This window comes from Schistocerca nitens, chromosome 2 (assembly GCF_023898315.1).
Source record: "Schistocerca nitens isolate TAMUIC-IGC-003100 chromosome 2, iqSchNite1.1, whole genome shotgun sequence".
Lineage (NCBI taxonomy): Eukaryota > Metazoa > Arthropoda > Insecta > Orthoptera > Acrididae > Schistocerca > Schistocerca nitens.
The window spans coordinates 1,112,492,544-1,112,504,840 of record NC_064615.1 but is presented as its reverse complement, the minus strand read 5'-3'; positions in this window follow the sequence as shown (position 1 = coordinate 1,112,504,840).

Sequence of the window (12,297 nt, the reverse complement as noted above, 5' to 3'; positions counted from 1 at the left end):
CGTCGTTGGTACGGTCTGTCCGTCGCCATTTGGTACCCTGTCACACAAATCGCGGAATTTACCATTAAATTACACCGTTACGTTATTATTGGCCAGCATTTCTTTTTTTTCCGGAATCTGAGATGATGCCGTTAATTTACACACAGCGCACGTATTCTGCCTCGCGAAACTGCTCTATAAATCTGCATTAACGGAACCAGCTTGCTTCAGTAGGTCTACAAAGTTGTTACAGGGCAGAGCGTTGTATGTTCGAGGGGACATCTTCCATATAAGCGACACCTAGGGTTGTACTATACCATAACAGTGTTTAATGTGGATGACCTTCAAATGTAGAGTGAAAGTTATCTTTTATATATTATATATGTCAAATGAGAAGTCCAGGAGCGGGCAATGTTATTAGTAACCAGCTTATAGGTTTTACAAAGTGACGACGCACGCGGCTGATCATGGTCGTGTGTTTAATACCTGTGGAACACCGTTCAGGTAATAACTTGATGTCTTTTCAACTACTCTGTCATGGAATACAATGACGTCACGTCGGCAACTATTGGAAATCCCGCACTACTATTGCCGCTGTCATCTCTTTATTTCCCATGCAGTGTTATTCTGTCATCTTCGTCTCTTCAAACCGGCACCGTCATACTGCTACATTGTGATGTTGAGGTACGTGCCTCTTAATATTTGCAGGTGTTTTGTTTACGCTTTTCTTATTGGAAGTCCTAGTATGAATGATGTGGGAGAGGGCTTGATATTAAGCGTATATTCTAGCTGAGGCAGTATCATGGACTGGTAGAACCTCTCGATGAGATCCACTAATTTCCTTTTAGAACACGACGACTTCCACACCTTCCACTACCAGATGCGCAAAACTATAGACCTATATCTCTGACGTCGATCTGTTGTAGAATTTTAGAACATGTTTTTTGCTCGAGTATCATGTCGTTTTTGGAAACCCAGAATCTACTATGTAGGAATCAAGATAGATTCCGGAAACAGCGATCGTGTGAGACCCAACTCGCTCTATTTGTTCATGAGACCCAGAAAATATTAGATACAGGCTCCCAGGTAGATGCTATTTTCCTTGACTTCCGGAAGGCGTTAGATACAGTTCCGCACTGTCGCCTGATAAACAAAGTAAGAGCCTACGGAATATCAGACCAGCTGTGTGGCTGGATTGAATAGTTTATAGCAAACAGAACACAGCATGTTGTTATCAATGGAGAGACGTCTACAGACGTTAAAGTAACCTCTGGCGTGCCACAGGGGAGTGTTATGGGATCATTGCTTTTCACAATATATATAAGTGACCTAGTAGATAGTGTCGGAAGTTCCATGCGGCTGTTCGCGGATGATGCTGTAGTATACAGAGAAGTTGCAGCATTAGAAAATTGTAGCGAAATGCAGGAAGATCTGCAGCGGATAGGCACTTGGTGCAGGGAGTGGCAACTGTCCCTTAACATAGACAAATGTAATGTATTGTGAATACATAGAAAGAAGGATCCTTTATTGTATGATTATATGATAGCGGAACAAACACTGGTAGCAGTTACTTCTGTAAAATATCTGGGAGTATGCGTGCGGAACGATTTGAAGTGGAATGATCATATAAAATTAAATGTTGGTAAGGCGGGTACCAGGTTGAGATTCATTGGGAGAGTGCTTAGAAAATGTAATCCATCAACAAAGGAGGTGGCTTACAAAACACTCGTTCGACCTATACTTGAGTATTGCTCATCAGTGTGGGATCCGTACCAGATCGGGTTGACGGAGGAGATAGAGAAGATCCAAAGAAGAGCGGCGCGTTTCGTCACAGGGTTATTTGGTAACCGTGATAGCGTTACGGAGATGTTTAATAAACTCAAGTGGCAGACTCTGCAAGAGAGGCGCTCTACATCGCGGTGTAGCTTGCTCGCCAGGTTTCGAGAGGGTGCGTTTCTGGATGAGGTATCGAACATATTGCTTCCCCCTACTTATACCTCCCGAGGAGATCACTAATGTAAAGTTAGAGAGATTAGAGCGCGCACGGAGGCTTTCAGACAGTCGTTCTTCCCGCGAACCATACGCGACTGGAACAGGAAAGGGAGGTAATGACAGTGGCACGTAAAGTGCCCTCCGCCACACACCGTTGGGTGGCTTGCGGAGTATAAATGTAGATGTAGATGTACATATCTGTGCGTTATAGATAATAGCATCCCATTAATAAGTATTGTGGCATTTCTTTCGTCTTTATAGCAATGGAGGGTAGTCATAAAAAGCTTTGCGTTAGGCGTTAGGCGTATTATGATTTCTCTTTGCAACGTCATCAAGTCTTAGTATTTTAGTAAGCTGCTGGAAAGTGGTTCGGTTAATGGTAGCAGTATAAACAAACCTTCCTGAACTGCAGGACCATAAATCTGTAACAGATGGTTACTGTCATTTTCCTTCTCTGTAACAATATGTAGTCCTATATACGCCATGAATTCAGTATTGTCTGTCTTGGATATTTTCTGCCTCAATGCCTCTTCATTGGTACGCTTTATTTTTATTATGATGTTGACAATTTCTGGAGACAAAAACTTTTCAAATGATTCTCTTATTATTCCTACTTTACCTTCGTCTCTTATGTCTTCTCTTTCTGTCTCTATGTTTTGTGCCACTAGTCTTCTAATGTGAGGAGGTTTGGAGCTATAAATTTTTCAAGTGCTTGTGATGTGCCTGTCACTAAACTCACAAGCTGCGTCATCAGTTTCAGGCGCCCAGAGTCTTATGTAATCTACCACTGTTCACATCCTTGCGTGCAACACATTCCTCTTCAGGTTCACTCGCTACATCATAAGTTTCATCGAATTCAATTTGGGGATCTGTAGATTCTTTCAGAGTCTATGGTATTTCTCTGCCAGTAAGTGAATGTCGACACATTTCAATCATGGTTGTATCTAGCACTGAATTAAGTGCCCTTGAACAGGAAACAAGAAATAACCAAGGGGAAATGAATCGTTGTTGAGACAATTGTCAACCCAGTGAAAGATAATTTACATGTGTTCTAAGTTCACGCATTGTTATTATTTCTGGCGTAAGACGACTGTTGTGGGAAGTTGCATTACTACCAAGGGCGAGAGACTTTATGACCATCTCACTTAAACTTAAATTTTCCGGTTCAGCTTAAACGAGAAATGTGAAACAATCATAGAATCTGGAAGAAGACTTCATCAAAAAAAGTAAATATTTTTTACAAAATTTTAAAAAATAAAGTACCTAAGTAGATTTCAATATTTTCAAAAGGTAGGCATAAAACACTGCATCCCCCCTCCCACCCTCCCGGTGTTACGAAGGTTAATATCGGTCAAATACAGTCTATAAAGCTTTTACAGGAGCTTCTGACTGCAAACTGCTGTTTTTTACATGGAATTTAATAGGCCTGTGCTATTTGTAGTAATAGTAATAATTGCCAGAATAAAGCTTCATTTATATATTTTATAGTGAATAACACGATGCATCATCGATGTCCGTCCTCAATTGGTGCTTCTAACTATTTAAAAACACTGTAATATATACTTTGAGAGTGTGTTATGAGTAATTAGATTCAGTGTCTCTATTTGAGGGCCAACCTAGCACATATTTTTCTGCAGCTATAGGCCCGGATAGGGTAGTTTTACGACGTCGAATTTTAAGGCCTAGTTTCTAAAATGTCGACTGTTGATCTTTACCACTGGGGTGCATACTTCAGACTTTGGTCACTAATTTAACGACTATATATATGTGGAAATTAACTCATACTTTCTTTTACGATACAGTATTGCAATATTGCAACATCAGACATCGTTTTAACGTCTAATAAAAATGTAAATTTTGCATTTTTGCGCTGCTGCTGTTTTTTAATTGATACTGGAGCCATCTACGAGCGTATTACAAAGATCGAACTATGGTCTCGATTTTACAGTGCAGTATTCTGCTGGTGATTGGAGGATTTGGGATTTGCAATTATTTCGCGTTTTCTGGGTTTGTGGAGTCACATTTAAGCTACAGATCACTTTCAACAAATACGAATTTTCAATTTCTTATTTATATTTTCGAAACAAATGTTGGTTTTTAATTATTTACAGAGAAATATCGATTTTTGATGTAGCTACCTGGTAAGTAGCAGGAGCAAGTAGGATGTGAAGAAGGACTTGCTTTTATTTATGTTTTCAGACCTTGTGGGAAAGTGTTTAAGGAAAAAACCCATTTTCAGTGAATAAAAATTCCTACTTCATTACTTATATTTTCGAGCAAATGTTGGTTTTTATTTGTAAATTAGAGGTATGCATAGTTAGATACCAACGTGAGGACTGGCATAGGCAGTCCTTAAACGAATTTTTTTTTTTGAAGTTAGTAATGCAAAAATAGCTGCAGAGTGGAAGCCAAGGTTTGCGGGAGTGTAGGGAAGTGGTGTAGTGGGGTGTTTCATGCAAATTGTGTAGTAGCGCAGTTTGTGTGCGGGTGTGTGTGTGTGTGGGGGGGGGGGGGTGTTACTGAAGTCAGTGTAATATGGCATGCATGTGAACTGCAGTTGAATCTTTCTCACACGAATGCGGGGGCTGCTCAGTGTGTGTATGTGTGTGTGTGTGGGGGGGGGGGGGGTACTTAATGCAAAATTTCCACAATGGCAGTAGGTATGCACAGGCCCTCTCCTCCTTGACCTTGGGACGAGGCAGTATGACATGCTTCCTCGAATGACTGGAGATAAAAAGAAATACTGATGCTGATATCAGCAAAATACGAAAAGCTCAATTGCATGAGATTTCCCAGAATGACCTCTAGGTCGAACTCAAGGATGTCTCTTTCTCTTCTTAGCCCTACTACTTCTAGAATGAACCAACTTTGTGTTGTAAGTATTTACACTTAAATTTTAGTAACTCAAATGGAAATAAATTTGAAATGAGGGAATCAGTGGTGTAAGTGGCTATGATACTGAGAGTTTTGAAAAGTAAATAATAAAATGATTTAGAGAAGATGAAAATACAGCTGGATAGACGCAGTAGTCAATAATACGATTACATTGTTTGTATGAATGCCAAATACTCAGGTTTGCAGTCAGGAAGTAAATCATTTTACCTAGATACTGAGTTTACATGTTGCTCATTACACAACAAAATATTCTACTAACTGATTCCGTAATGAATATGTAGGAAGTAGGAACTGCAACAGCTTTACGACAATGGGGCCACGAATGTATGTGTTCTTCAGTGATTATGTGTTTCAGAGATGACAAATAAAAGAAACTGATGAAATAACAGACGTGTTAGGCTCTGAGGAAACTGCGCTCGACGAGATGGAATTCCAAATTTGATTCATTGCTGCCAAACAGAATTTCATACAAATTTTGCAATGCCTATCCAGTAAAATTTCGGGGAGCAGCGAAAGAAGGGTGAGATGTAGCTTTCAATTTTTTAATGGATGGAAAAATTTGAGTTTGACCTGCCTCTTGTATTCCACATTAGGATTTTGGAAAATACTGACTTAGTTTCTGCTGCATTCTTCTGATGTTTCTGAGCGCGGGTTCTATTCTAGATTTGTTCCTCAAGACACATTTCCACGGCCCCTCACCGCCCCCCCCCCCCCCTCCAGCAACCCCCCAGACGAAGTTGGTCGTAGTATTCCTGGGATGCTGTGTGCGCACGAGTGTATAAGGCTCTGGCCCTATATTTCCGTTTCACTCTCTTGCCAGATCAGCTACTCTAAAGACGCATGTAGAATTCTTACCTATGTTTGAGGAAGAGTTAAAACAAATCCATGCCTTCAGAACGTAATGAAAAACTGACAATGAAAGTTCAACTGTCTAAAAGTAGCGAAATGAGTCTTTATGTAATTTTACTTACGTAACATAACTAACAGCTATGGATTTCTGAAGACTTTTGGCCGAGTCTTTCATTAGCTAAGACCACACACCATTCTGTGGATACACACTACACACTTACTCAAAAGCATCTGCCTCACAATACTTATTTACGATTGGAAAAATAGTAGCTCGTTAATCTGACTGAGTAAGACCAGTCACATAGGCAACTCAAAAATGGCTCTGAGCACTATGGGACTCAACTGCTGTGGTCATAAGTCCCCTAGAACTTAGAACTACTTAAACCTAACTAACCTAAGGACATCACACACATCCATGCCCGAGGCAGGATTCGAACCTGCGACCGTAGCCATAGGCAACTCTTAGTATTGTCAAAGAACAATTCACACTATGTACTAATCAAATTGACGCACTGAATTCGCAAGACAGGCACCATCACAAAATAAAGAGGTTTACTAAAGTCAACTTCATACTTTCGATGGCGTCTAAAATACGACGATTAGGGAACACTAAATTATGTAATAGAAATTATTCTCTGTTTATGAGTTTAACACTTTTGGAAAAGTGAATCTTACCTATCAACTCTACTTTATATTTTCTAGACTGAACAAATCATGTAATTTATTGGTAAAACGTGTTGTAAAACCTTTATTTCACAATGTATCAGGGCTAATTTGGAAAGTAAGGAATGATTGGTCGCGAAATGGAAACCACAGTGAAAATCCGATCAGACTTTGCACAAATATGTTGGGCAGTGTCTCTAGTATGCCAGTAGAGAGTGTCAAGTCGCTCTTTTTAGTTCTGAGCGCACAATGAGTGTATGAAGATGCCCATAGAATAGTGACTTCCGCAAAATATGATGCGTGCCGGGAGTTTTTGGTTTCGTTTCATGAAACTTCAAGTAACGTAACTGTCATGCATTATCTTCTTCATGAAAGTTTCCGACCGCACACTTCAAGGACAGTGAGGACGCTCCTGCAGCGTTTTCCATGGGAAGTGTTTGATCACCCACCATACAGCCCGCAATTTGCTCCCTAAGATTTTCGTCCCTGCTCAGAGGAACTGCTGGCTGTGAAAACAACATTTTGGCACAGACAACGAGCAGCAGACCAGAGTAGAAAATTGTCGGAAAATGCAGCAGGCTGCCTTCTTGATGAGTGTATTGTAAGGTTTTACAATGCTAGGACAGACGTCTAAGTCGGAGCGGCGACTATGTAGCGAAGGAGGTGGAAGTTGTAACTAACTGTTGCAAAACATTTTTGATTTTCACTGTGGTTTCCACTTTGTGACCGATTGTTTCTTACTTGCCGTCGTACGTGTAATATACTTGAACTAGGATAATAAGTTTGAGAAATATATAAATGATCCTTAGATAAATAATAAATTTCAAGGGCAAATAAAACAGTTTTTAAAACTAAATATTGTCTTTTGTTTGTTAACCTTTGATTTTTGTTTTAGGAAATATCGCCAGGAATTGTGAAAACAGGTATATATAATACCTTAAAAAAATATACGCTTGAAGCACTGGAAAATATGCAAACGCCTATGATTGAACCTGAAGACATAGCGGATGCAGTTATCTATATGTTATCGCAACCTCCACGTGTTCAAGTACGTAGTGATAATGGTCATAAAAGATGCAGATAACCTTTTCTGTGTATAAAATATTTATTTAACTAGGCATTTCTTCTTCCTACGAAAATTACAGGCTATCATAAGAAATCCAACATCTTGCACAGATTTTTTACACTGAATGGATAGGTGTTCGAAGTCTGATAAAAGTTTCATTAAGTTTTATAATGTTAATAAAGGAAACATTGGTTGTTGCAAACGCACACAGCCCATTTCAGATCAATATTAGATTTATATTAAGGGCCATTAATAATAATAATAATAATAATAATTGAGGAACCATCTTGAGATACGATAATAGGATGTTGAATATTGACAGTGTAGTAGTGCTCATGAAGATTTTATGTGACACAGATGAAATTGACATACATGGAAACAAGTTATTGGGTAAGAAATAAAAGTGGCGTATTTACTTCAGCTAATTCAAAAGGAAATAAAGGAGGGTATAAAAAGGGTGAGAACAATAACACAGTATTTTCTTCTGTTTACCTGTGAAAAAGAAAAGAAGCTTTGGTCGGCAACATTACCACGATCACATAGGAAAAACTACGACTTGTTGTTAAATGTAGCACGTATATACCAGCAGTAAAATACCACTATTTCTAGCGCAAAGAAGGCAAATGTAGTCCTCTATAAAAGAATTTAACTGAAAAGTGGGTAACCAACTGCGTCAGTCCTCATTCCGACGACCTCACCAAGGATATTAGCATGTGAACTATACGCACTCTTTTAATACAGAACATTCTATTTCCTTTTACCCAATCCCTCTTTGTAGCGATGCCATTATATTCATCATCTCCCTCTCACTGCTACTCTTTGCATAAATACGTCTCCTTCCTATGTCTACTTCTTCTCCCATTGGACTTTTTCCTGTCTGTCTCTCTCCCACTGTCATTGCCTTCATGCCTTTCTCTCGCTCTTCCTTACGACTGTCTACTTCTTTCACTTTCGTTGTCTCTCTCTGTCACACTACCATTGCTATCTTTCTTTTCAGCCAGCATTGTCTACTCTCCACATGTGTCCTGGGGGGTGATTTCCTTGAGGCTTTGGCCTTACACCAGGAAACGTTAAAGCGTGGGCGTGGTGGAAGAAAGTGGGCAGGCTTTTCTTATTAACTTTTGCTGGTTGGGAGGGAGAATGGGAAGGTTCCAGACCCCTGAGCCTATGTGTGGTTCCAGTCATTTCTCTTTCTGGTTTCCATTGTCTCCTCTCTCTTTAGTTCCCACTATTATTACATTCACCCATTTCTTTCTCCTTCGCTGCCACGTCCCCCAACCCCTCTCCCTCTTTCTTTTTTCTAAGGTCAGTGTCTCTCTGTTACTGTCTTGTAGCACAAGAAAGCGCGAATATGTTCACATGCCAAAAACTTTTGGTGGGGAAGGCAGAAAGGGGACTGAGGCAGCTGGATCTCCACTTCTCTCTGAATCTTTTACAGGGTAAGCGTATTTGTCTTTTCTGTGCTCCGACAGAAGATTTGTTCAGCTAGTTCCCTTCTTTTGCCTGCTACAGTAGGGTTTGCTCTTTGTATAAGATGAAGTCTGTATCTCAGTAATGTTTTGACATTTTACTCGTATACTTCGACATATTTACATACTTCCACACATGTACACGAAAAATAAATACACATATCGTTAGGTTAAAACAGAATCGTTTTCCGTCCAATATAAGTTCACTTAACAGTACTTTACACAGAAGAGCTCATTATTTTTAGGCTACGCCTACAGTATACCAAATCATGCGGTGTTTGATTTACAAGTACAAAAAATTTCGTATGACAATTTTTTGTAAGGTGCTTACGATGTCAAGTAGCACCAACGAATAGTTTCCAGGTCAAGATAGTGAAGTCAGAACCCTTACAATGACCCCAGAACCCTTGCCATTCGACCTCTACGTCAGTTAAAACTGCATTTACGCCTAAGTTCAGATGTTTTTCGTGAGTATGTACGGTGAATTTGAACCTCTGGATTCCTGTAACACATGTTAAAATCGAAAAATGTTTAGAAGTTCCCAGAGAACATCGTGTTAAGTACATACGGTAAAAATTTCAACGATTTACCATTACAGAAGCGGCCAGCCACACAACTAGTACTTTTGGTGCTCAAAAATATGGTGTTTAGGGGTTTTCTCAAGTACAGCCATTGAACAAAGAGTAATGTAATAAAGCCCACACTAGACTACACCTGATGCAAAGGAACGATACAATTTACTCAATAATGTGAACAATTTAATTATTGTGAACAAAATAGCCTGTGCCACAGCTAAATTTAACCATAACATACAGAGTGCCATAGCTCATAAAGCAAAGAAAACCATAAAAGAAAATCTTAAGGGAAACAAATTTTCAATATCAATCCAGATTTAAGAGATAATACAGACATCAACAGGAACTTTTCGAGGTATGACGCCATTCTGAGAAGGCGGATAACAGCAACACAGCAGTTATCGTGTATCACAGTGACTGCAATTCCAAACCACTTTAATTTTTTGAATCTAACAGTATCACTGGACTAAAACCAGACCACACCCCTAAATTATAAGGATCAGCTGAAAAAAATTCTTTAAATTTAAATTTTCTACTAACCATTAATGAAGCCCAGTACCGTGTTGTAATGGATAAACAGTCCACGAGAACATAGGTCTCAACCTAAGATTCACAAAAGTCGTTGTCCTATATGTCCAATTATAGATGTCATAAACAACCCAGGACACAAAATTACCACTAATATTAATAATGTACTGAAGAAATATTAAAATATTGAAAACAGTTTTTAAATTTACAATATTTTTGTGTTAATCATCAACATTAAGTATCTAATAACGCTATACACTGTAGTATATGCCTCGATTGACATACTGAACCTCTACAAAAATATATTCTTCAAATACAACCTGTCAGGAATACAAAAGATTTGAATCAGGTACAGAAAGCTAATGAATGGAGAAATTTGTGAACTCAGGATATCACTTGAATTAATGTTCTAAAATAACTATTTTTATTCAGTGATAAGCATTGTGAACTCAGGATATAACTTGAATTAATGTTCTAACATAACTATTTTTGTTCAGTAGTTAGTATTATACACAGGACACTAGTCTGGCAATTTGTAGCATCCTGGCGCATTTGCTTGCAGGCTTATTTATACATAACCGACAATAAAAACTATTAACTCATCCACAATTTTTCCCCAAAATTATATGCTATAAAAGATATCTGAATTACTCAATACCACTTTTCACCAGTCCAAAAGAGGAAGTAAATAATTTAGTCGATGACATGAATGGAATGCACTTAAATATCAGTATCATAGTTGAAGATCAGGGACATGAAGGAATTAATTTGTAGTCACAAGAACAAGCATATCTTTCAAATATAGAGAAAATCCACCACTGCTGATGATACAATTACCAATAACTCATGACATCGTAACCAACACAAAATTACTTCAGGTCATCTTGTAAGTTCACGATATGCGTCGCCATCAGCGAAACAGATGAATGTAAATAAATGAACATATTTAAATCTATAGCCAAAAATATATAACAGTTCCCTCGTAAACACCCTAGTTCAAAAACCGAAAGTAAATTTAACCAACTACCACCATCAGAAGCCAAGACATAAACGACAAAATTTGCCCACTTTACATTCCTTGACAAAGTGTCATACAAACTTACAAGTCTTTTCAGACCACATAATATAAGAAATACCGTTCCACACAGACATTAAACTACAGAATAAAGATTATTCACATGAATCCAATGGAGAGTGGCATCGAAAGCCTAGCATATGTAAAGTGACATGCTCCTGTTCTCGCTTCCGTATAGGACAAACGGAAAAAATTTTGCAACATCCTACACAGAACATAAAGACGCCTTTGGATGCAAAAACTTAAATAACACCCGATTCTCATCCTATATTGCTCATCATGAACTCTCTGTTGGTGACATCAATAACCATTTGTGCCCCACATACTGTAGACAAATGGTTACAGGAGATATTTACATTCACAAGCTAAAATCATCTCAAAGAATCCTTTACCAACAATGCGAATAATTGTAGAATTTTTTTTCCAAAATTTTGAAGACATCCCAGACCAAAGCAGTAAAAAGATTATAATAAGAAAACGCCAAAAAAATTCGAATTAGTATATAATGACAGCAGTCAAAGAGAAACAGGATGCATATATAAAATACTTAATCAGCCCCACTATTGAGAAGAAACAATACCATAAGCAGAAAAGATATAACACTAAATGCGTAGTAAGGAAAGCACATCAGGAACACTGGGATGGGTTTATTTCTATCGAACATGATATCCAAGGAAGACAACAAATGGCATTTAAGGTTTTAAAAACCTTAAACACAGCAGAAAGAGAGAAGATACAAATAAATAGTATTGAAGAAGAATAGTGGATAAATCATTACAGCGAATTGTGGCATGAGCATACAGCACAAGAAACTGAAATTGAACAACTAGACGAGAAAGGATTCGATGAAACACAGTCTAACGAATTAACATCTGCATTAACCTCACTTAAGAACAGAAAAGCAACAGGAAAATATGGTATTAATGATGAATTATAAAAATATAGAGGAATGATGCTACACCAATGACAGCTACATCTCTTCAACGAATGTTGGAAGAAGAAGAGTATTCCAAAAGACTGGAAAACAGCTAGAGTGATATCAATTTTTAAAAAAGGAGATAAAAGCCTATGCAATAATTACAGAGGAATAAGTTTACTGGACTCAGAATAAAAGATGTATGCTAAGATTTTAAAAACATAGAAGAAGCAGTACCGTATGAGGAACAAACTGGTTTTAGGAAAGGACACTCCATAATAGATGCAGTT